This window comes from Bombus flavifrons, chromosome 10, assembly GCF_040668555.2.
Source record: "Bombus flavifrons isolate JBK064 chromosome 10, iyBomFlav1_principal, whole genome shotgun sequence".
Classification (NCBI taxonomy): domain Eukaryota; kingdom Metazoa; phylum Arthropoda; class Insecta; order Hymenoptera; family Apidae; genus Bombus; species Bombus flavifrons.
Window position 1 is genome coordinate 6897015 of NC_138451.1, and position 24665 is coordinate 6921679.

Genomic DNA, 24665 nt, shown 5'->3' on the forward strand with positions numbered 1-24665 from the left:
TCTAATTGCCGCTTTTCGGGGATAAAGAACGCTCTGAGATGGAACGGACAATAGAATCCTCGTTGCACAATAGCCTCGAGAAGCTGACACACTTCGCAACGCGTTATTCCATTTACCGAAGAAGGTATTTTTCGAAACTGAAAGTTTACGAGTATGCCGTCCGGAAATAGGAAACTCGGTGTGTGCGAATATCACGTTTCAACTATCTGAGCGCTTACAAATCACGAATTCGAAAGGACGGCGAATCTAAATCTTGAAAATTGGCTACGAACGACTATAATCGTCAGAGCCTTTCAAGCATCGAAACCGAATAATCGGCTGAATCGGCGCCAAGCGTTGACTGCAGCTGCACACTTTGCATCGCAGACGAGGCTTGTACTGCCGTGGTGCGGTTTGCGACCGGCTAAATTCCTTCGGGACGCTTCAAGGTGACACTTAGTATGCCGGTATCGTTAGCGATGCTTTTATTTAAAAAGATCGATGCTCCGAACGAAGAATTCAAAAGCGCGAATCACAAGCAATCGCGAGCCAACTATTCCGTGTAACGTTCGAGATTGAATTTCAAAATGTTAAAGTTTAGGTGACACAAATAACCCTATCTTAATATATTTATTGCGATTCGTTGGAACTGGGATTCTTTCGGTCAATATTATTCTCTGGGTCGAATTTACACACAATAAACTCGATTACCGTTTGCGGCTATTCCGTTGCAATTGAACCTTTGCTCGTCCTGCCACAGGGAATTCAACATAATTAGTAAAAACAAAGAGCTTTTGAGCGGAACACGCCGCGATGCCATCGCAGCAAATGAAGTTACGTTCGATCGCGGTGTGTTGCATAAATATTTATCCGTTTAACAACACCGTGGATACGATGCGATTTTTGATAGTACTACATAAATTACATATGCTCGCTAATTTAAAACGATATAACGCGGTATCGATACAGCTTTATAACTTGTAAAAAAAGAAAATACGAAGAAAATACGAAGAATCGTGTACAGTCGTCGTCGAATATTACTTTTCGCACGCGCGATAATTTTCTCCATTTCCTTTCCGAAAACAGTTCGACACCGGTTCGACAGAGTGAATCACGGCCGTGATGTTTATCGTGCGTTCGCCTTTATGGAATTTACATTTCTACCGGGAAATTAAAACGACAAGAGACATTTCGCTGGAACGGGAAGTTGTTTCTTCTTTCCAGCTGGCAATCAACGCCGCATAGTCTCGCGGTTTCCCTAATGCCTAACAGTAATTCACGCGTTGGAAACCGTTGTTAAACCGTGTACAGTTTTTCGTGGCCGCAAACTTCAGTCACGTAGTCTCCTCGTAAACCGTTTAACGTAAATCTGCGGTCGAGCACTCTTCATTCTTCTCGTTATCGATTATTTTCTCTAAAGCAATTTGCTAGCGCTTTGCTAACCGATCACGAGTCAGAAAGAGTTTCCTGAACAGTTATCGGGGGAAATAAATTTCTAAAACAATTATGCATTTATCGTTAATCATGATAATCGAGTCTCGTTACAGTTCTAATGAAGTTTCAAATACATTTACATAATACGCGTAATATATTCATAAAAGTCTCCTATAATAGACTTATAGGTACTCTCTGCACGTACATTTCTATATTATACTTTCATGAGTTACGTATGTATAACACGTAACACCAGATTCTTGCTCTACGAAATTATACTGAAAACACGTATGGATAATTAACAAAGAAGGATACATTGCTATATAACGCTTTCTTAACGAGTTCAAACGTCTGCCTTCGATTTTACCGCGCGAAAGGACACGCTTGTTATATCAAATGCGAACGAAGAGCCCGCGGCATCAGAACTACGAAGTAAACGAAGCAGAATTTCCTGCTATGCAAATGAATTCCCGCGACTGCTCGAAATGTCAGTCAATCACGCATCGAAGGTCGCGGCGTTCCGGGCAAGGTGGCATGAATGAAAGCGTGTTCTTTTCCATCGTTGCACGAGTCTTCTCTTCCGCGACTATCAAGCTTTCAGTTTGTCGTCCCAATCTGGTAGTGCAACTGTCCTATCGGACATCCTTCTCCAACCAAGCTTCGCGTCTGATTCGAACGTATTTCTCACAATGGCCGTTCTCTTGCATTACGAACAGTGGAGAAACCGCACTCAAAGCGCGTGTTCTAAGGTTGAAACGCGTCGAGCCAGCCGCCAGTCGATTTGTAGTTGTACTTACGTGCGTCAGTCCGTTCGTGTATTCGTGTTATGCCTTTACCGGTCCTAAACGAGGTCGACCAGCTCCGACCATAACCACACCTCCTTTTACCAGAGTCCGCGTCCGTGTATTTTATCCCGCGATGTCGGGCGCGAGATTCGACGGCAGATAGGCTGTGCCGACCGACAAAAGCATCCTGAACCCTGGAATCTCTATCTCGTTTTCTCCCCTCGTGGTGGACGTTCAACGAAAGCCAAACGACACAAACCCTCTGGGGTATGCTCGTCCCACCCCTCATTTACATAACACGAACGAACCGCTTCGACTAAACGTATATTATGGTAGAAGTCCGTTTATATGAACTTATACGAGGACAAATGTATAGTACGTCTACGGTATATGGGCGGCCGAGTAATCACGGTACGATCGGCAAGGTGATTCTACGTGAAAAAGTAAGTCAGAAATATAAAGTGACGTTTTTTTCGTGGCACGCTTCTCGTCTCTCAAGTATAGTCGAATTTGGCTAATTTCGAATTGAAGGAAAACGAGCAATCGACAGGAGGTTATTCTACGTGTGGAAATAAGTCGAAAATGTGGGATACGTTTTCCTCGTACCACGCTTTGTCTCTGGGGAAAATGAAGTTTCAAGTAGATTGAACCAGCTGGAGCTCATTTAAGCACTGATTAAAATTTCGTTGAAATAAATGAAGTTCTACCGTACATGTAAAGTCATGATAGTATTGCAGGTTACTTTACGTTAGTTTGCTTTAATCGAATAGAACTGGAAAGGCGAGGGTGAACGTCTTGAAGAATTACTTTGATGCTCAACGTTTGAAATGCCACGCGATGAGATCATCTGGGAGAAAGCGTCCGATCGTGAGTTACTCTTGCCAGCTAGTCCCTCGTGTGCTCTAGAGACTGTTGCTCTAGGTATCGGCATTGATTTCTAAAAATCTGTATCGATTCCAGTTTACTCGTCCGTTATACCACGCTTTTTCCAAGGTTCGTTCGTGTTTCGAAAGCTTTGATCATTTCGCTGTTTGGACAGATATTATATGAATATTTTCGTGTTTCGTTGTACGTGCATTTTTCCACGCGATTAGATTCTTTGAGGGATGTTTTTTTCTTTTCTCTTTAGACTCTTTGTATGCAGTAATTTTTACGAAGATGAGTTTGTATTTTATAAAAGGGAAGGAGAAGGGGAGGTTCGGTACAGTATGATGAAAAACTAATCTGGGGCAAAATTTTAAAATTATAGAGAACCTTTTATCGAGAAGATAGTTTGATAGACAAGCGAGAGGCACGTGTTAAAAATCCACCAAGTTTGAGATATCCGCAAAAATTCATTCCGAAAGCTATTTCAATTCTCAACGATGCTTACGTCAAGTATCGGAAATGACTATCACATTGTCCTGCAGTATATCGTTCGAAGAACGAACGGAATCGTCCATCTTATCTATCAACTTCCCTCGAATCATTCTCCAAAAAGTCTACAATCTGCTTCACCTCACAACCACATTTTTACGAAATGATCGATAATTCACCTTAGCCATCGATCTCAATCGCGATCATTATTATGATATATAATACGTGATCTGGAACGAAGGTTGACAAAATAGCAACGCAATTTGGCCGATCGACCGCGCGTCAAGGAAAGCAAAATTATCAGAAACTGCAATTGGCTACAGAATCAACCAATAATAGCGGGTTTTTTGCTTTTGCGGCACGTCGTGGAAGGAACGGTTTGTTTTATTATTCGCCGATTGGATCGTTGGTATCGAAATGAAAATGGTTCCGTGGCGGTCGTAGATCCGCGATACGACTACGCTCGATTGCCCGCGCCTTGTCGGCCAGGAAGAGTTACATAATTTCGTGGCCAGGTTGTGACCGTTCCCCTCGGCCGTTTCTCGTAATCGAACGGCAGTAAAAATCGTCGCCTAGTTGCTCGAGTTTCTCCGGGTAGAGAACCACCCACCGTTAAGCTTCGTAGAACGAAATTTTCTTCGTGGCTGACAGTAGAGGAAACTAGAGGTTTGTGAAAGCCGAAAGAGGACGGCTCTTGTTTCATTGTTCATTTACCGGATAATATCGGAACCTTTCAATTCCATTTTTATTATTTCATGTTCGTTGCGAAGGCATTTAATGGATACAATTTCGATTACAAAATTTAATTCATAAATCGAATTACTATAAAGCTAGAAACTCGAGTAGCCGGTTTTATACGAGTTTCCTATATGTGTTTCATTGTTTTAACGGGGCACCGCAAAATGGCCGACAACGTGATGGATTTCTTTGTACGTGGATATACGCGAAGGCGAGGCAGCGACGATCAAACGAATGGACAGTCGTAAAATTGCGATGGTGGAGGGTGAAGGCCGAGTGATGACGATAACCGTGGCTCGTAAAACTGGAGAATGGCTACCTCGTTTCTAGGATGAGGTGCCAAACTTTAAAGACACGTTGCACACATCGTAGTAGATATGATTTTTCGTATAATACGGATATAGTAAATCGTAAGCATAATTTCACCAAACAGCCACGTTTTGCGGGCAAATAAAATAAAATGATAGAAAGATTACTGACGTGTAGGAGTACGGAAACGTTCCAAATATTTATGTAGTATCGGGGAAAAGGGCCTAAGAAATATCGAGTTGACCATGAACAATGTCGCGAGAGCCGAGGCACCGTCGGGTCCATCAACGTGTCGTCGGTCTTTTCAATTGTATAGTTTTGTAGAAAAGGCCTACGTGACCCTGACAACGAGCGTCTGTGGAACACGTGCGTGGTGGGCCTAGGAAAAGACAAAGGGATGCTAGAACGGCCAAAATGTTAGTTGAGAAGTCGCAGTGTGAGTCGAGAAGTCAGAGAGTGTAAGTCGAGAAGTTGAGAGCCGAATATGATAATAAGACGTACGACGATATTGTAATCAGTTTTTCGTATTGAGTATCGCTTATTAAACTGAACTTAACTCTAAATAAAACATCATTACTTGTCCTTACTCTAAGACCCATATGAGTTACCACATTTATATAACGTATCGGCGAATACATGGATTTAATTTGACCGTGTGCCGATGATTTTTACGACCACACGTTTCTCATAAGCGATGCATGATCAGATGCGTAAATTGAAGCATCCATGGAGCGTGTAAGTAGCTTCAAATAGTAAAATAATTATTTATTACTTGGATAAAATGCATGAATAGTAACGTTCAAAGGAAATGGATGTATGTATGGAGTGGTACACTACAAATTCAATTGATACGATCAGTATTGGATATATCCGTCCTGTTTATTGGAAAAGTATACTTTTGTTTGAAAATTGGAACAGGATTGTGATTCGACTTCAATCGTTCGTAGAATTATATACAGCGAAACAACGGGAAGTCAGAGATAAAGGAAGAAAAAAAGTTACTTTATTGGACTAAGAAGATTCGTAAAAGTTCGAGGGTAATTCGGTTTTAAATCAATCAAACGTAGTGAAACCAGGGAGGGGGGCATTCAATGAAATATGCGAGCTGTACATTAAAAGTTCAGGCGAAGTCGTATCCTCCTGGAATGCGCCCGATGGTCCTGAAATTCTCCGCCTCTTATTACGAATTTTTCTTGTTAACCGAGGCGGAGCGACGAGCGTGCTGCCGAGAAGAGAGAGTCCGAGCGTTTCTTCAACTCTGGCCCGAAATTAATGCGATAACTTGAGAGGAAGTTTTTCAAGAATGAAAACTGCGCTCTCGGAGAATCTCGTCCTCCTTCCTTGTTCAAATAAACTTAAAACCCAGAGTACATTTCTCTTCGAAGCCGTTTGCATCGGTCGTATATTTTCACGGAAGACCGGTCTGTTGCTTCGGTGGAACACGGTCAATGTGACCAATAAAATATATATAATAATAAAATATGTGACCCATCGAATTAGGGCTCCGTGCGAATATTTCACTTTTCTTAACTACAACGTTACACGACAGAAAGCAACTAGTTTGACTGTTCGACATTAAAATACAGTAGGACCTTGATCAACCGGCTTAATCGAGGGCAGACGACCCGGATAAATCGAGTTAAAACGTGTTTTCTATATCAAAATAATCTTTCCTTTAGAAAATTTGTTTCTGTCTGTTACATAATCATTTTCTCATTTATAATACACAGCGATGCACTGGGCAAAAGTATTCGTACATTCCATAAAACAGGATAAGCTCTTCTAAATTTGGATCAAACTATTTAAATGTTTTAAGAAATTAGAAGCATTGGTTTAGATTGGTTAAATATTTTTTAATAAAATTGCAATTGGTTGGAATCGCGAGGAGAAAAGTAAGGCTCTTTTCGCAACTCGGCTATTTAAGTTTGTAATGAAGATCTAAACAACACAGTTTGAAGATTTATGTCTGTTATATACACGCTGGAACCTACTGTGTCTACAAATCGAATGCTTTCCATTGTTTTTATCCTCCAGTCACATATTTTATATCAGCAGAAATGCCGCTTCCAAGTACCCTCGCAATGTGAATCGTTGATTTCTAATTCAAACGCAATTTCCCATAAGTATCGATGTATCTAATCACGCCACGTTGCGATAGTTCAAACAAACGGTTCACGCGTCGTTTGCTCGTCCGCGTTTTTAATGGCGGCTCTTTCACTTTGAGAGCCAGAATGCGCGAAGGTAACACGTAGTTGATACGTGCCATGGACTTTCCCTCGTAACCCTGCAATCTTACGTGTCTGGTACCGTTCCACACCATGGTCGTCATTATAAGACGATCAATGCCAGAAAACAAACGAATTAATGTTTTTTCCTGTTAACAAGAATGCTACTTCCTGCGGCAGCTTGCGTGCACCACGAAACGAGAGATCCGTTAAGATAAAAAAGAAAACGGGATGCTCGTTTGACGTGCAAAGAAATTAATTATTGACGAGGTTGTAAATCTCTGTGTAATCGCGCGTAGGCAATCGGGGTGTGTCACCTGTTTGTCCCATTATTATTCTCGGTCATCGTTCTTTTTAAGACTTTTATCTTTAAGAATTCTACGCATCGTTACACCTAGCTAGGCATACGCAACTCTCTATTTCCCAACCGTGTTATCAATATCAGCTTGGTGCGATTAAATATTCTACATATAGGTGCAATTGCTCTTGGAATGTCCGACATTGGTAAAAACGCTACAGCCAGATTCAACCGAGAACAGCATCGATGTATGTATTTGGAAAGCGGTTCTTTCACCGGCGAGCTTTTGCAGTATCACCTCGAGGAATATGAGCCGTTGCAAATAAAGAAACTTTCGTGCTGGGACTCGTAAAAATGTGAAACGCGCCTCTATCCAGACTTTTATTCCTATGCACGTGCCGTCTCTCGAGAGGGAAAAGAAACGAACGTATACACATACTTTTAACGCGTTTACTATACTATTGTACTTGCCTCGAAACATTCTGCTTCGCGCCATTAATCTTCTAAATATACATACGGTAGCTACATTTTTATAAATCGTTTCCTTTTACCGTAAAAAAATGACGTTCAACGCGCAAATATAAATATTTATTTTGCGGCAAGGAGTACGGTAGAGGCGCAAAATAAGCAACAGTTTTGCAATAATTAATTTCAAATATTCCGCGAAACGTTTGCCTCGTTATCCGGAACGGTCCCGCGAAAGCGCGATCCATCCATAGGGAATAAAGATGAGAAGAGCGTGGCCGCGAAACAAAGCGGCCGACACGTCGAGAGACAATAGAGAGGTGCTAGACTGCACAATGGGTTTTTATTTCCTTTCCCGTAACATCGAGGCGACCGCGTGACGCGGTTCAATCGCAGAAATGACAGAAAGAAGCGTTTCTCGTGTCGAGGATTGTGAACATCCTGGATATATGCGAACGTTTTACATGTTTTACATGACTACAACGAAATCCGTAGTTATCGTTAAAATTTCCAACAAAAATAGCCAGTCGCTAATGAAAGTTTCAGTCGGAGCTAGTCAAAGTGTTAAAATTAATGAAAACGTTGACTATCTGCTGCGCGTTCTCCAAAATGGCGAAACGTTTCCTCGGGACAAACCGAGCGTAGAGATTTCGTTTTCCTACTTTTACGGAAGTTCGCCGTCCTGATTTTCGTTCCTTCTTCCGACTTCGAATAAGTTCGTAGTTTAAGGAGATACGAAGCCAACGGTTAATAAAGCGGCCGGTTAAACTCCCATTTCCACCGGAAACTTCTTACACTCGTTCTCGATTGTATGTATATGCTTCCCGCTCATAAGCGTTAAAACACTCGTTTGAAAAGGAAAAGTAAATCTTAAAAATGATTTAAAGAATTATGAAAATCTTCAGGAATTGTCTGCTAGATTAAAACTTTAAGTTACACAGAGTTCGCGTATTTAATCTGATAATCAACATTTTATTGATTATATAGAGAGTCGAATATCTGACAATTTCATTGGTGTTATTCCTTGACCATACATTTCAGATAAATGCTTGCGTAAAATGCCATGTATTTTATGAATACCCACTTCGATTCAGTGAACATTCCACTCCACAGCATGACAATATTTAATTAGAAATACATATTTCACGCGAGCTATCTCGCCACGCTATAATAAAACTAAATGTTTCTCTCGTGATTTACGTCTATCTCGAAATACTGCTTTGATTAATTTTCACACATATACTATTCATTTTTCTATTTTACTTGGCGTTATTTAGTTTCATGTATATTATATAAGGTACTTCGTGAATCACGTTCTAATTTTAGCCATGCTCTAAGTCATTTAATTTATCGCGAACTCTTTTCCAATGAAGCTTCGAAAATTGTGGAAACATATGAAACATAAAATGTAAAAGCATCAAATTTTTTTAACGGAGAAAAAAGACTTGTCCGACATAAAATTATTTTCGAAATTTCATTTGTTTTCATTATTATACGATCTTAAGTGTACGATAATGCAAATGCATCACAAAATTTTTTACTTTTTCCACTAATACAGTCAAAATTCATCAGAAAAGGGCTATTTAGTATTAGATACTAAATATATTACACTATTTGTAGAGAAGCTTGTACGTGTCATCTCTAGGCACATTCGTTCAAATTTGCAAGCACTGTAGATACCAATCCTGTTCGCCCCTAAATAACTTTAATTAAAAAAATAAAAACATATAACAACAAAAATTATATATTTTCAAGATGTTCTTTTTATGTTTACTACACAAATATATTTTATAATGTTCCGAGTAAGAATTGTCACAGGATTGGTAATAAAAAAAAAAAACGAAAGTCAATCGCCTTTTAACGCTAATAATTAGTAATTATTTACAAATGGAAATTGCTCAAACAATATTTTTTAATTCTTATACTTACAGTGTTATCTACAAGAAATCTTCAATTATTAATACATTATTTTCCTCTTAACTGTTGCAAGCAGACTTTCTTCGTTTCTGCCGTACATTTTGTATCGTTATCTTGCACGAATATGATATTCTAACTGATTATTCGTTTCACACGAGACTAGCAGGTGTCCTAATACTCGTGAATGGATGTATACTACACAAATACGTAGAGCAGAGACGAACGTTGAATCGATCGCACGGAATTAATTATCGTTCGTCCATTCGTTCGACTTCGTCCACTTGCTTTATCTAGTACGAACAGCGAGTCCACGTGATTCGATAACAATAGCGCGTATTCCTCAAACAAAACAGCAGATACGTTTCTCGTTTATCTGACGATTGGTTGCCGTGCTTCTTGTGTCTTCTCTAGACTCACGTTCGCCTACAACCGATGACGAACAATCTATTTTCATTTCTCGTGTTATTTATTTTATCCGCCCAATAAAACTACTTCTTTTTTTCTTTTTGTTCGAAAAGAACGTCAGCATTAATCTTTTCAAGTTCCTGCTGGTGATTTAATCGACCAACTCGAGTCGAAAACGATCTAGAGAATTCATCGATCGACTACGAGATCTCACACAGCTATATATAGCTACTATTCCGATAAACAGTAGGGAGGCTGAAATTCTCAACGGAATTTAGTCGGTTGCAGCGTCGCGTCGGTTGCGCGATACCAAGGCAACCGAATGACGTCAAAGTTTTCTACGTACACAACGCAGCGTTGGACAGGAAGAGATCGATGACCGCGATAGATCTCGCGGCCATTGTGACGACGAAACGTTGCAAGAGTAGATTTCGTGGAAACTCGTAACGAAACGAGACCGATTTCCGGCCGATAATCCTCCCACTTTTGATTTGTTTCCCGCATCTTCGTTTATCGATCCATGTTTGAAGTCGATAGACAAGTTCAAGGAAAACTTGATTAGCTAACTTCCAAAATAAGCTTCCTAATCACGATCTCCTCGCGATTACATAGATCGACAAGAAATACATTTCCATGAACCCTGGAATTAAGAAGAAATTCGATACGTTCCACATATACTAAAATACGGGCCTCTAGGAAATTAAATCGATCGTCGAATTCATCGCTATCTTCTAAGAAACTTCTGGAAACTTCGCGTGTGTCGATGGAAAGAAATCGCACGGAAGCGAGAATGAAGCAGAAAATCTCAAAAATCGCCTTCGTGGAAGCACGACCGATTTCTAATTGCCCGAAGACGAATCGTCGCTTCGTTGTCCCCGATTTTAGAACCGGTAGAGCCTATAAATCCCCGTGAAGCCGGAACAATCGCCTTGATCGTCGATCGTAAACGATGATCCCGGAGACAACGCTGTTCCAGGGCTGTGGCAGTTCACCGCGCTGGTTCCGCGGTCTACGACCAGGTTTCGTGAGAGTCGCGAAAAAACTGGACCCGGTTACTGTGTCATCCGCTTCTGGAATCGTCTCGATCCGCTTTCTGATATTCCTTCGCTATCTCGTTCCTTTTAGGCAACGCACGTGGCACGACATTGACAATCTTTCTCGCAACATGTGCGCGCCATATTTGAAACGGCAATTTTTAATCGTCGATGAATCATGGAGCCACGTCGAAAAGAAACTGTTTTTGGATCTGTTGGAACTCCGGTCTCTTCGCAACGCTTCTACATTTTTACGGCGTGCCACGTAAGATCTCCATACGAGATCTTTCGAACGGTTCTTAGCATTTTAGAATCTTAATCTCGGTTGGAACGTTATAATGTACGTGACTTGTAGAATTTCATTAGTAATGTTAGTCGATCGTATAAAAGGATCCTACTATTAAACAGTTTTGATCTTTCTTGCTGCGTTGAAAACCTACCACAAAGTGTACAAAACTACCAATACTTTAGAGAATTAGAGAAACAAAAATTAATACACACCACGCTATTCCACTATAATACTCCAGGGCTGGATTCCGTATACTATGATCGTTTAATCTTTTAAAAATCGAAGATGTATCTCGACAGAATCGATCGATTTGGCTCGAGTCTAAGTGGATGATCGTTACGCTGAATCTTACGTAGCCGAAAGAAACTCTTCTTCGCGGAAGGAGCAAGGCGTAGAATACGAAAGAAAGGAAGGCAAGCTGGTTTGATCGGTGAAAAAACTAGGCCCGACCGGCATGGCGTGTCAGGGTTTCTAGGATCGTCGAAACTCTCTCTCGGTGCTGTAGAAGCACGTGATGCTCGTGTTCCGGAGTCGATCCGCCGTGGCAATGAGCACAAGGTCCCCGGACCCGGTTCCCTCCTTCTTTTTTCTCTTCTCTGTTTCTCCCGGCTATCAGGCATACGGCGTCGTTTCCCTAGCCCAGTCTGAAACACCTCGACCCGTTCTGGGACGACCTAACGAGGCGCGATACAATTAATGCGAAGCCCTACTTCGCGACCGATGCACCCGCGGCCAGAGTTTTTCCTTTCCTTTGCCCGTTTAATTACCTGCTAGAAGAAACGGCCCCCTAATGAGGTCGTTCTCGATTCTGCGTTACCGTGCGGCCAACTAATTCCGATATCCGCGAAATACCCGCCAACTTTTACCCAGATTTCCGGTCGGTCGCGTTAATTAACCCAGGAACTCTTCGTACATCTGATTCTTCCGTATGCCTACGCTATGTTTTCAGACGAAACGTACGATTATGTGGAAATTTTTTATTGTAACATTCGTGGACTGGCTGAAAGAGCAGGAATATTAGATGATTTTAAAACCGTGAATAAAATTGCCGTTCGGTGTATTAATTTGACTTTCGTGTCATTTTCAGACAAATGGTACGATACGTTCCAAGATAAATTTAAGAAGATTGTTAAGATATTATAATCTTTCTGACGTCATCGTAAAAATTTTGTTCGTAGTATCTTAACGTAACGATACCCTACATGTTCTTTCACGTTCTAATCTCAAGCACTCGGTTCATCCACGTATTTCGATTCTAGATTTACTCGAATATGGCGATGTATTAAAATCTGACGGGATTTGTATAATTTCTCGATTGACAGATTTTCGCTCAGATTCCTAATATTCACTCAAAGATAGTGTCACTGCAGCAATATCACTTTAATAACTCGTCTAGTCAGACACTGTGTACGATCGAAATTACCGAAGCACTGACAGGTACTGGTGCAAGGAATTCGTTCTTCCGGTAGTTTCTATTATCCGCGCGAATATCAGCGATGTCTGCACCGCGGGTCGAAGAACGTGGGAAGGTATGCTGGACGGGAGAAAGTGTGTGGCAGTCGTGGGTTTAATAACTAGAAACTGAGTACGCGAATCGAGAACTTCACAATTAGCCGTTTCGAGGAAACCCTAAAGATCGTTCTGTGGCTCGTAAAATGGCAGACTGAAATAATAATTAGAGGTAATAGCCTGCGCGGATTGCGAACGATCATGGCGACGATGACGAAAGTAACCGATCCGAAAGGTTACAGTATCCCTGACCAACGTTAACAGTCTCGGCTCTTTCCGTGCGCGCGAAACCTCCGTATAACCTTTCCCGATCGAAATCTCAAGGCGATTCAGCCGTTGCCTTGTACGAAGCCTCGATCGTTCGCAATACGGCACGAGGGAGCTAAAACTAATCGAAGAATAAAGAATCGTAAGTTTGCTGGATATGTTTTGCGCGGAACTGGAATTTTAATCATTTAGAATTTGAACGTGTTCGATACTTTGTAATATAAATTTTGCGGACGTTATTTTTGGTTGCGTGATAACAAAAACAATTCCTGTTTAATCTTTTATACGTTTTGTGTAAAAACATAGTGGTAGTCAAAAACGAGATCCTTAACAGGATAGAATCGATACCGTAAAAAAGGATGCGTGCTTTGATTTATTGTCGGATGAAACTTAAAAATACCGATATTTTTTAATGTATTTTGTTGTTTATATTTTTCTTATTTAACGGAGAGCACGTGCAGGTGAAATTCGCGCGGGGATACATTATTCGCCATATTTAATTCAAACGTTTAAGTGAAATGCACATTTTCATAATTTAATTGGCTATTTAATCGTTCGATATAATGAACTTTTTTTATGTATAATTGAAATTTATTTAATACAGACTGGAGGTTAATCTGGCGTATATTTCTACTCTTCTGGAAAGAATTGACGACTCTTCGATTCCCAATCAAATCTCCGAAGTGAAACGAACTAAAAGAATATTTTCATTTCTAGTAGTATTTTAATAACCATTCTTAAATAAAAAAAGTAAAGGTAAATAAAATATTCACGACCTTCCATTTTCTAATCTAACTTCCAATATAAACCAAAAATCCTATTTTCCAATATTTTAATAAACGGTCTCGAGTAAAAAGGATGTGTAAAAGGTAGAAAGAAAAATATAGAAAGTTTTTGATCCGTAGTCGATCCATCCGGAGAAGGCAGAATTCGCACGCGTGCGGTGTCACTGGCGCGCACGCGTGTGCAGGTCGCCAAAGAGGTCAATGCCTCTGCTGGTTCTCGTTCATTCGCATACACACAGTCGACCAGACCAGTGTCAGCGTTTCCTCTTCGCATTCAGAGGCTTCCGCACTTCCCCTGCCCGGTCCTCCAAACCAGAGAAACCGAACGAATCTCTCAGATTTATATTCTTATCCGAGATGGTTTCGTTCCCGCGCGCGACCAGTATACCGTAAACTCAGTTATACGCACGCTCACGCGCTATTCAACGAGCTTTTCTCCGTGTTTGTGAATGTACATGCTTGTGGAGTGTACAGGATGATCGTCTCGAACCGCGACCTGGGTTAATGGGAATCGTTCATGAGATTTTCCTCGCTCTATAGGATATTGTTCTGTGCAAAGTATAGAGTAGGGGTCGTATCAGGTGATCGTGAGCTACTTTTCGATACAACTGGGTCAGATACATAAGAATCAAAGCGCGAATTATCCGAAGAGATAACAGTAATATCATCGACGAGTCTGCTGATAATTTACTTGTTTAAATAGCCTCGGAATGGAAAACTGTTTAGTATATGGCTACTAATTTCTAGTTCAAAGTATGTTTCATGCGACGCACGTATCTCTCGGACGAGTGAGAGTCTTGCGAAAAGTTCGAATCAGCTGGAAGACAGTAAACGCGTGAAAATTGACCTGAAAGGTGCGGTCGTGAGAATCGAAGAAACTCGTAACGACGTCTTTCGCAATAACGGCTGGTTCGTTCTCGCGTCACGAATACTATTTATTAGTCGTTCACTGCATTTCTATAACTTATGCCCGCATTCCTATCGAAGGAGAAACTTTCGATACCTTCGCTCTATCTTTTTCTTTTTCTTTTAATGACCTTCTCACATCCTCTGCATATTTCCCAAGAACCGTTTATCGATATTACAGCGAGGAAATGTGTCTGGTACCGTCCATTTTGATACTCGAATCTTACACATTATATATGTAAGTATATGTATATACATCGCATATGTGAGCTTTATACGTTTATTACAACGATACTGACTTCTCGTGGTTAACTCGTGTCACGATTACGATAACAAAACAAAGGAAAATATTTGAGTTACGCGCAAGAAAGATAAAAGTATATAAGTGTCGATTTTCAACGGAAGATTTCCTTTAATTTCGACGAAGTTTCAAAGCGGAGATCAGGCTGTACGGAGGACGCACACTAATGTAGACAATGAAGGCGTGGATTATGTGTGCGAGGACCACGTACGGGGCAAAGTTCCGCTACGTGCCAGCACGTTTGCCATCGGCTGCCGAAGAAACGCATAACTCTGGGAGGAACGTACATAAACCACGCGAAACGCTCCATTCGTTTCGATGAAACGTTCCCGGAGCTGAGAACGTGCCAGTGTCCATTCCACCGTCCGGAGAACACTTTTCAGATCGTCGTCACGGGATTTTAACGCGAGCAAACACCGGAAGACCATCGAATCGACCGGAGGGAACGTGATACGTCTTCGATCGACGTGGCTCGCGCAGTTATTCAATTAATACCAGATTATTTCAAGGGAATGGACTTTAAATTCTTGTATCCAATAATTTATATTTTCGTATCGAACCCAGTGAAATTAATAAAATTCTCGTTTTTAATTATGCAGTACCGTGACGTTGTAATTAAAAGAGAGAAAAATAGAGACATAAATTGTATTTTGCATGTGTTAATATCAATTAATGCGATCCATGCTAACGTTTCGCAATAGGTTTGTGCTTTATGAGGAGAATGTAGGATATTCGTGTGGTTAATTTAGAAGAAACTTTCAATTCTGATAGATTTCGTCATTTTATTTATAAAAATAACTCATTACGGAATTTTTCGTATCATATTCGATCGAATCGTATTATATTTATCGTTGACAGATTTCTTAAATCGAAATAGGTAATTCGCAATTAGATTCGATCAGTTTGATTTCTAACAAGCTAAAGCATCGATCTGTATAAAGATACGAGGCAAAGAAATCGCTTGTTTCTTGTACAAAGAAAGAGCAAACCTATCGATGGAAATTTCACGCCTCGAATAACAGACTACCAAAAGATAATCTTAGCTGTCGAACGAGCAGAGACAAAAACCAGAAACCAGAAGGAGCGACTTCGGTAGTCGACAGACGGGAAGTTGAACGATTCGGAATGGAGAGAAGAGTGAAGAGAGAAGTGGACGTAACAGGTTGTTACTCGTTAATAAATCCCGCCGCTTTACAACTCTATAAACCGCGTATCGCGGCCAGCTCGTCCGTCCTTAGAAACGATGCTGCAAATTAAAGCAATCGCCGACTCCCTACTTAAAGACCGTACTAGTGGAATCTGGCGAAGTTGCAACCGCTCGAACGAAATAAATATTAATGCCGCGACCGACTCTATTCGCCGCTAGATTCACCGATAGAAGTTAACGAACACGAAGCGGAGTACCGTTTGCCGGATGGCTGGCTGGGGAATCTGTGCCGAACACTCCACGCTCTCCTAACTTCCGTTTCGTCGAACTTTCCTTGGAAACCGGCATATCCTTCGTTGGGTGTCTATTTTCCTAAGTGTTAATTGGGCTTAATTAGCGATCAAATGATTTTTCTATGGCAGAACATTCAAAGGAAGAGATGAAACCACTTGAGACTGTGAATTACTCGAATGTTACAAAATTAAGGTATCGAAGCAGAAGATATGGATAGAATATTATAAAGTTTGGAACAGGTTTAATTTACGATCAAACTTTGTTTAACTTTGTCGATTCCTAAAACAAACGTAACGAATCAGTGCGAAATTTCAGCTGCGATAGCGTTAACTTTAACTATAGCTTTTAAAAGAGTTAAAGTTGTCACACGTAAGAGTAGAATAAAACAAAGGCCCAGAGCGGTGCAGTTCTGTCAACGTGCTGCCAGAGTTTCGCAACCTAACCGCGATTCGTTTCGCAACTCGAAGTGGACCGAAACTAGGTTCCTGCGTCAATATTGTCATTAAGTTGTTGGAGGGAGAGCACCTACAGCCTAATCATCGTCTGTAATTCGAACCACGGCCGTGTACACCTTAATTACCAAGAGAGAAGAAAAAAGATAGGCACAGCAGCGTGAATTCGCTCGTAATAAGTGAAAGTCCGCCTTTTGTGATAGAAGCAAGGTCTTGCTTTTACAGTACACGAGTATATTCGCGTGTTCGCGCGCGCACGGCATTGGCAATGGCGGTCGACCAATCGCCAACCCGTCCGCGAAATGGATTATTTGCTCGCGTGCCGATCTCTTATCTTTGGTATAGAAGCATCCAGCTTATCGTAGGCTACTGAGAAAAATTACTTTCACCAACTCTCCCTATGAACGCATCTTCTCGTTTCAGTTAGCTGCGCGAATGTGTGACACGATGACTTCACCTCGTTCCTCCACTTAACGCTGCTTACGACTTCTCGCGAAATCAATTTTGTATTTCTTTAGACACGGCCGTGTTTCATAAGAACTTGGTTAAGAATTTTTTTCCAAGAAAATCGAGCGTAGTGATGTATGCTACGATGAACGAAGCATAGTTGGTATGACAAATAATCGTAAATAAAATCTGAATGCCGTAAAGAAGGCGGAAAAACGCGTATATGTATCGCAATATACGCTACTATGAACAAGGTTCTAACTAACTAATTAGTTCGATGTAGCATATTCCACTGTAGAATATTCTACATCTCCAGATACATGAAACACCTGTCGGCTTTCCAAACATCTCCTACGTCTCTCTATAAATTACAATCGTACTCTTACCTGTACCACCTTCGAGCAAAATTCATCTTCGAAATTTTTAAATCGCGAACGAAACTTTCATCCGACGATTTATTAATCCTTTTTCTCGTACAATATCCATTTGTCGGATTTACTTTGTCAAAACACTGGGAACAACACACGAAATCTCCGTTAATTCTACCGCGATCCGCTAACGACCACGCATCCAACGCAAACTGAATCGAACAACGGAACAACCACCGCGAACTGTGCAATCAGGTCTCACCGAAGAGCTCCCCCCTTCCACTGCATAAAACGAACGAGAACAGTGTTTAATACGACGCCGGTGAAAACGCATAATTTAGGCCGAAGCATCAGGATAGTCGTGGACTTTCTTGCAGCCGGTTTATTTCCTTTTTCGTTCGTCCCACTGCGTTTCCGCCCCGCATACCGTTTTTTCCCACTTTCCACGACGATTAGACACCCTACGTGTCTCATACTAATTCACGATGCACACCCACTTTCCACACTTTGTCGTGGAAAGTGCAATCGAGCACAGGAGAATCTCGCGAATTCCGCGATCCTTTCACGCGGTTGCTCGTCATCGTGTGTTTGCTTACTCTGCACTGTGGACACTTTCTAGACCTGTCCATTCGTTCAAGGTTAAAGCGTGAACGTATGAGACCATTTTTCATCGCAACTTCTGAATCGCGAATAATAAAACCGGCTACAAATTCTTTTCAGACTTTCTGATCCGGTATCTGTTGCGCTGGAATTCTGGAGATTTGCATTTGCAAAGAAATTCATCGTTACGCGCGGCAGAGAAAATCCGCGTAAACGACGAGTGATCGAGAACCGAGCACTAACGTTCGTAAATATTAAAATATTTATGAAAACTTAAGCAAACCTTGCAAAATCGTTCGGAAATTATGAAAACTTTAGAAAATGACTACTTCGTTCGAAACGTTGGATTGCGAAGAATTCGTACGTTTACTTTAATTCTCTCACAGATTTAAAAAAGACTAGGTCTCTGAAGGGTTGAGATAAAATTTTCCTCCACTTACTCTACATTGCAACCCAACATTCCTACAATATTGCATTTGCATAAAATGGCCAGTTAAATAGACTAGTTACGGGGATAGGATAAATTCAATTTCGCGAAAAATTCTGGATGCGCTCGTCCTACTATTTTAACAAAGCGGAATATTTGCGGTGCAATATACGAGACAGAGGTATTCAAAGGTCACGGACTTCGCATAAATATACAGGTTTCTACGGTCGTAGCTACGCTAGCAGATTCGATACGGTGACATCTTTAGCTTTTCCCTGGCATAGATTGTCGAAGACGGTCGCGTGATTCGTTCGCTGAGTCCGCGATTCTATGGAACAGCATTACGAACTTCCAAAAGCAATCGAATCCGAAAGTCTCAAAGCAGTTCCAGGGGACCGTGAATAATATGTTGTAAGAAAAATGTTCTCGTTCTGAGAGTTGGTCCACTGTTTCTCGAATATTTTCATGATACATTGCCTAACTTCTTAAGGACTGAATATACGAATCTGTATATCGTAAATTTGTCGCTCAGAAAATATATCTAAATAAATATGAGGAAGAATACTTTGTTCGTGCAGTCTTACAATAACAAAGTTACAAGTTACGTTAATATCGTGAACATTGTCTTGCTCTTAAATTATCTGTCAATTGATCTTTTTAGCAAAGAATACAACAACATCGCTGTGAAACTTGATGGAACTGTATTTGAATAAAAATAACTTTATTATAGAGTATAGCAAATATCCAGAACCTGTAGAACCACTTTTGCCGCGATACCTTTCGATATCTCTCACGTTGCTTCGAACCAAAAATAATTGACACATCCTCCAATAATGCCTCGAAATAACTGGAGAAACTGCGAATTCAGTTACAGGTCCTGGAGAATGTCTCGAAAGGAAAGGGGTTAACGATGGCGAGCAAAAAGGTCGCCAACAGCCTTTCTCCGTGGCGTCGTAAAGTCGAGGCCACGCTGTTTGATAAACGGCGTCAAAGCATGGACCAGCGTAACAAGAACTCGTTGTCGAAACAAGACCCGGCGTATCCAACCGAAGGAAGTATTGTCGTCTATAAGAAATTCAGAATCGAACGAGATCTAACTTTTCCTCCTCTGATCGTCCTCCTCGAATGAACGAGAGGGAGAGTCTATAGCACCCTCGGCGACGATGTCAAGGAACAGCACGCGGTATTCAAGGTTTCTACGTGTAACTTCATTAAGCTCCTACCAGAACAAGCCAGAGTCGACTACGTCCCAAGGAACGAACTTAGCCTGGATGATTGTTCTTCGTTCCATGTCAAAGTTCAGGCGTTAGGCGAAGTTGGACGAGGTGTTGGCGCGTCTATTGTCTATCGCGTGTCGATAAGGTCGCTACGGTTGCAATTAAACTTTGTGCGTGAAGGGACGAAGAATTGCTGGAGCAGATTACCGGGCTGGGATTCCAGGCTCCTTCGATTAAACCACTCAGAGCTTCTTCGTTCTTCTCGCAATTCTGCGAGTTCGAAAACGGCTGTTTACGGTGTCACCGTGATAAAACACAGAGAAGAAGGATCTCGTAATCGAATTTCCCACGATGGAAATTGCGTGGAAACGACGCCCGTGAGGCTGACCAGTGTAGTACGCTGTTTCCCATCGTGTCGAGAACTCTGATTAGCAAGGAGACAATGGCCGCGCACCTCGGTGAATGTCGGTCGATCGACGTGACCTTTAGGCCGACTGACATTTGAACCCTGAAGAAGAAGAGGGAGCCGCGAGTAACTGCGCTGGACGGCTCCGTGACGTACGATCGGAGAAATCGAATCGGAGTATACGTCCACGGGTCTGCAGATTGATCGACCTTTCTACCGAAAGTTCTCCGCTCTCCGAGTACCGTTCTTGCCCTTCGTCCCACGAAAATCAATGTCTTCCAAGAACCGGCAAGATCTACGGGCTGTAAATGTCGTTCGTACGAATTTACAAGGTGACTGGAGAATTCATTGGATATTCGAGTTCTTAGTATGAATGGCGCGCGCTGGTTACGAGCTTGCTACACAGTGGTGCAAAAGTAATATAACGTTTACGATAAGAAAGACGGAGCAATAGGATTGATACGATAGGAAAACGCTATATACACGTATCTATAGGATATTCCACAAAGTTGAGACAAGTAAAATGATCTGAATGTGGTCCTAGATGCGAAACTTTCTCCTGTCAATCTAATATACGCAGACACAACGATATACAATACATTATTATTAGGCGAGTTGAGAGATACTAAATCGAAAACTATCGTTCGCTACCATCCTATCAGCATTTTTGTGGAATTTAAATAGGACGTTGAAACCGACTCGAACCTGAACCAACTGCCCGCGTTTAAATAAACCGGGAAATCGTGTCGATCGACAGATACGAGTAGCATGTAGGTAACCCTGCTGTACACACGACTAATCTGGTCGCGGGTCGTTCGACGAAGAAGCAGACAGACGTCGGCGAGGGGAGGCCGTCGATCACATGATTTCCCCAGGAGCGAGATAATACAAAGTTATCACAGCCGGCCAAGCTTGCTCGTTAATCTCGTTCGTTGTGGATTCACGTCCGGAGGTTATTTCGAGCGGAAGTGCATCGCTGCTTAGTCTGCGCTCGCTAAGCTCTTACCTCTTCTCTTTCTCTTCCTGACTCTACGTGTATATACTCAGCGCAGCCAAACCCTCTACAGAATCTTCTTCCGAAAGGAGATGCACGCCACTAAATTTAGATTTACGCGTCGAGCGTCTGCTCTCTGCCTGTTAGGCAGAGGCCATGGCTCGCTTAAGCAAAACAACGATAAAGCATTCGAAAGTGGACGGCCACGAAGCTTAATGGAGACGCATCGCGCGTCGAAGGACGCGATCGGCACGCGACGCCGCGTAAATTTAGCCTGGAGGATCGAACGAGCCAGGGATTAAGTGCTATCCCTTATCCTCGCGTTCCAGTTATTTATGAGTCTTGCCTTTTTCCCCCTTTTGTCTGTTTCGCAGGAACGCGTGGGATGCCAAGTTGTAGGTTCAAGGGTGAAATTAACCCCTTGTTATCTTATATCAAACTGAAATATAACTCTGTGTATAACTTATTTGAAACTCTTTTCGATCTTGTTCTACAACTGGAACCTCTATTGTCACGTTGCCTCGTTCCCAAATTTATTCGGACAAACGAGAAGAATCTACTGCTATATCCGAGTTAAGGAACAAGGTCGTATTGATGCAACTCTTGTTTGCAATTTTTTTTCAATCAATCTATATCACAGTTTTGACGAAAGATTTCTAAGATTTGGTTGATATTTGTATTGTTGTTATTTGCTATTCCATCTAGACACCACAGTTGGCACGACGTTTGAAGAAGTTGAAATACATCTATAACTACAGGATAATTTCTTTCTCAAGTGCGGGCATTTTTTCTATAGATCTGAATTGCGCAATAAATTTCAAGAATTTTCTTGTGTTTCGATGAAACGATATGTTGCTTTATTTACATTTTTCAATAATGTTGTACATACATCGGTCTCGCTGCCAGTCGCTAAATAGATTCATTTAATAGGAACACGTCGATATAGATAAGTTACTGAATCACGAATAGCTTTCCAAAGTAGTTTATGCCTAACATAAATAAATTGTCGATGTTCAGGAAGAGTGAAATTTATCGATATTTTGGAACAATACAGTAGTATCATGCAAGAGTCGCTGTATAGCGTTTTGATTAATAGGTAATCGGTGTTTCATCAACGTTACAATCGCGAAACGAGCGTTCCAATTTCGTAGCGAGCGTTAGAGCACGTTCTTACGATGCCTCTAGCCTCAGCCAATTGATTCTTGTTGCAATATTTAACAATAGACTGAACGGGCTTTAATTACACGGGTGAAAATAATTTTCTCGGCGCACCGACATGTTACGCCCTCGATGCTCCTTCAACTATTAAATTCCGAAGGAAATAAAAGCCGTACTCGCACGCCTTCGCCGCCGTTCTAAATCATCGGCATATTAGATCATACGATGAGTAACGCGATTTTCCTTCTAACCACGTCCAATAGGTTGTCGCACACAAACGCGAATTAAACGCTACCAGGAATGCTGATTTATCTTCATTCTTCTGTACAAAGCATATGACGAACACGAGTCGAGTTTTCGATATTAGGTAAATATATTGATATATTATCGATATAACAGGTATAATATAACTGATCGATACAACAGATCATTCGATTATTTCGATCTGTCAGAATTCTTTGCTAAGCCTACGTTTAAAACAAATATACTTTTGTGCACATTCTCGAACTTATTTTACAATTTACCGATACGATTATTTTGTACAGTATAATATATTTTGTATAGTATTACGCGTAATACAACATAACATGAAAGTTTTCCGGCAAGTGTTCAAATATTTTCACCAGCCTCTGAATATCCGTAATTTTGTAATTAAAACAGATCTTGTCAAAAATGAGCAAGTATCTGAATACTTTCGAGAGTTTTCAAGCACGCTGAAAATTTCTAAATAATGGAGCAAACAGGAAACCATGTTCTAATCCTTTCTTACAAATTGGCTTTCTGGCTTGGCGAAATTGCGACGAGGCACGAATTAAAGTTGCACGCTATCTCGTTGTGCCGCCGTAAATCATACTCCCGTTCGCCGCGGGACAAGAACAGATGCGTTTGCCTGGTTCGTTGCGAAAGATCGGATGCCCCACGCTTCGTTGCCTTTAGACCCAGCGCAGTCCACGCGAAGACGATCCAGGATTTCAACACTTAGGTTCGACAACGACGATGAGCCAATATCTGGCGGGAAACGATCGCGAAACAAGGAAGAGACCCCGATTCCGCTTTTTCGCGTGTCGAACCTGGCGCCAATTATACGTGGCACAGTGGCTTTCACAATAATTAATCCACGAAACCGTGAAAGCCTGCGTGCTTTCCATTCGGTGATAAGTTCATTTGAAAAGCTAATCGGAACGAAGAAAAAGAAACGATCGGAATAGTTCAAAATTTGCTGTTACGCGTAATCGTGCTAATCGAGTCTCGTAACAAGGAAATTTCAAAATGTTTTCGAATACTTCCGTGAGCCTGCGTATATCACTCGAATAAATCTCCAGTGCGCCAGGATACCGACCGACGTTCCGAATGTTTGTGCTCCGTTTCGGCTAATTGCGCCTGCGAAACCGGAATACCGTTATCGCGGCCAATACGCGTGTAAGCGAGACAAGATGAAAACGGTGGAAGAAAAATGAAGCCGTTTTACCGCACGCGAAGGACATCCACTTTGCTCGAACGATTTTCTTTCTATAGGTAGTTTACAGAGGTTTATGATTTTAAGTGAAACAGATTGAATGTTGTAACTTGTAATCGAGAGTTCTGGCTATAAAAATAAACGGCAATCGTATAAATGACGACTTGGTGAGAAAGTTACAGTACCGATAAGTGCTAGGGCTGGATGGATAGATCGATGTAATGGTCGATTGCTTACGAAGATGGTGTCAACGTTCAGCCTGTAAACCTTCAAACACAGATTTCAATAACACGGATCGTGAAAGTGAAATAAATAAAGCACTGCTTTATGTACATGTATATTTTATATGAAAGCGATGTCACGTGCATGCGTATTTATAAGAAAACGTGAAGAAACTCGTTTCTTACTGCGTGTTTACTAAACCTTCATCCAATTGAAAGATACGTGGCTCGACTAAAACCTCAAAACTCGAACAGAGACTTTCTCCAGATTCGTCAAAAGCGAACAGTGTACTCGAACGATCAAAATCATTGTCTTCAAACGGGCCATAAAAGATCGCTGAACGATGGCTGCATAATCTAAACAACTCGAGCAAACCATTCGCCCACGATTTACCGTAGAACGCCGCAAATCAGGTGGATCGGGACGGGGTCCGATCGTGGAACATCGTTTTCTGTTGGTGTTATCGGCGTTCACG

General features: G+C 41.5%; 1 protein-coding gene across 3 annotated transcripts in view; it reads right to left on the reverse strand.

Annotated features, from left to right (window-relative positions):
* LOC138184166 (serine-rich adhesin for platelets) overlaps positions 1–24665 on the reverse strand; it is a 64355-nt gene that overhangs the window by 27448 nt on the left and 12242 nt on the right. The window contains exon 1 of one of the 3 annotated variants that reach the window (XM_069121893.1): positions 17729–17890. The exons of the other annotated variants lie outside the window; for them this stretch is intronic. The gene's annotated coding sequence lies outside the window, so the exon portion shown is untranslated. Of the gene's footprint in view, positions 1–17728; positions 17891–24665 lie in introns of those variants that run through there. 3 annotated transcript variants of the gene reach the window in all.